The sequence below is a fragment of the Anopheles moucheti genome, chromosome 3 (genome assembly GCF_943734755.1).
Source record: "Anopheles moucheti chromosome 3, idAnoMoucSN_F20_07, whole genome shotgun sequence".
Classification (NCBI taxonomy): domain Eukaryota; kingdom Metazoa; phylum Arthropoda; class Insecta; order Diptera; family Culicidae; genus Anopheles; species Anopheles moucheti.
In genome coordinates, this window is record NC_069141.1 from 69,356,461 (window position 1) to 69,359,056 (window position 2,596).

Genomic DNA, 2,596 nt, shown 5'->3' on the forward strand with positions numbered 1-2,596 from the left:
TGTTCTCAAATGCATCGGAGACATGGAATTTGTCCAAAACTGACGAAACCCTTTTGTCCGCGTTCGACAGGAAGTTGTCCAGAAGGATTGTAGACCTCTAATGTGTGAATGGACAATGGAGGAGCCCCTACATTGTCGAGTACTGTAAGCTGTGCGACGAACTCTCTGACATACAGCGGATTAGACTCGGCCAGCGCCGGTGGGCTGGTCATGTCATGAGAATGACACCGGACGACCCACTCCGTAAAGTCAGTATAGTTGACATAAAGTGATGGCGTTGATGCGTTGGCCAGAATGTCAGGGTTAATGAATTGTCTTACGATGGCGCTCGACCGTGAGCGATTTAGAGGACTCCTGCAGCAGATTGTAGCGCCGGATAAATAAGTAAGTAAGTGAATCAAACACTAACTTTTAGTTTTGAGAAGAATCATTCGCAAGAATCTTAAGTGAGGAGTAATTCAAGTCAAGAATCGACTCTTAAAAGATTCATGAATCCTCAGAGCAGTGGCGGATGAAGTTCCTTGAGGCCTTAATCGAATTGACAGTGGGGTCTATTTGAACTTTAAGGATTCATGAATTTTATATGATATTTGCTTCTTTGATACATCCTTAAATCTTTGAGGATTCAGAATTTTTTTTTGAATACAAAGAAAGATTCATTCAGATTCATGGATGTGAATCAAATTCACCCGGCACTAGCTATTGCATATTTTTAGGTTATTTTATGAAAGCACCTGTTGGTATGAAAATATTAATTTAATTCCTTACCTTTGAGATGAAGATGAGCTTTTGGAGCGGCCCGGTGGCATGATGGCAGCGGAGCCGGTCTTCACGATAGTCGATACGGCCAGGTCGCTATAACGAAACAAAAAAAAAGAAAGAAGATGAGTTTTTGAATTTCATAATGTTTAAGACAACTTATTAATTATGAAAAGTTAAGCAATTATATAACTTTCATAGTTATATTATTTCATAGCATAGCTTCAGGCGTGTTAATTCTGTTGTAAGAAAAAGGATGTAATTTGTCATACAAATTGCATAACTTGAGGCTTCTTTTTTGAAATGTTTTGTACATAGCACAGTTAACAGCGTCCCTGACTGATATAAATTTGCAACAAAACTTAGTGAAGACCCAGTCACATGCCGAATAATTAACGAAAAGTGTAAGCTTATTGATTTATCCACCATTTTCCATCGTTTGCGCATTCATTTCAATTATACCACCTTCGACCAAGCAACACCAACCGGACACTCAATACCGATGGGGGAAATCTTTCTCGTTGAATGCTTCACGGAGCAGCTGTTTTCTTTCATTCTTTTTTTCGTTTCTTTTGAGTCTAAATTACACTTATTATCTGATGACACCATTGAGCGGAAAGGATTGACTCCCGAGCTCACCCCATTCCCGAGTGGCCAGCGCCTGCTGCTGCTGCACGGTGAAGCTACAAACATCTAGAACTTTTGCTTCAGCTTACCACGCAGCCGGGCGTGTTTTGCCCTGTGGAAAATCTTCGGCCTCACTCGGACACGCTCTCGCCCGACCAGCGAAAGTTTATCGAACAAGTAATTGAACCAAGAAGAATCTCGTCACCCTCGTACACCGACGGAACCGCACGGCAACCCGGTAGCGCGTACTCTACGCCAACGTTACGACTTTGCTTCGACGTTGCTTGATGTTCGACAATTCGACATTCTTCGATACCGTGGTGCATGCTGGGCGCCACCGGTGATTCCTGCAGCCGGGACGAAGCACAAACAACGTCGAATAAAGTAATTACATTCTCATTTGGAATGGTAGATAAACTTTTCCGAGCACGTACCGTGTATACCCGCCCCCTTTTAGCTCGATAGCCGCAGCACCGAACGGGTTGAATGGGGCTGGGCTAGGGGACGGGTGCTGTTGGGATGATGTTGTGAACAAATTGTCTGAGGATCTATCAGCGACAGACGTGCTGCAGCTGTATCATCCTTCTTCGTTCCAATCCAGTTTCTCTACGACGAATGGAAGGTTAGCTGTTCGCGTCCAGAAACACTCGGGGAAAACGCATTAAAGAGTCGGAAAACGCTCACCAAACACTTCGGCATCAGCAGCAGCAGCAGCAGCAGAGCTGGTGGATAAGCACCAGTTGACCGCACATCTTAGCACCTGACGTCCTCCAAGCTATCAGGTATCAATAGATGTCCGAATCGTGACGTCTTCATGCAACGTCTCATTGGCTTTCCAATGCACAGCCGCAGCACTATAATCGATTGCTGACGCAACGAAACAAATTCCAGGCCAGGCGCCTGGAAGTGCCAACTTAAATGTGGCAAAATAAATGTCAACTCATTGTTAGAACTCTAGAGTTCCTGCACGAAATACCTTTATTTATCGTCCAGTTAGCTCCACTATTATTCCATTCGTAAATAACATCCAGGTAGCACTGGAATCATCTGTCCGCCATCTTGACAGTCCATTCCGCAAAACTTAAAATGGTTTTCACCACCGCTGATGCCATTCCGTGCTGACACCGAAAGCTTAAAAATGTAGCAAATTGTTGCTGCTTTCACCGATCATCCAACACGGACCGTACGGACGGTTTCTCTATCACAAGCA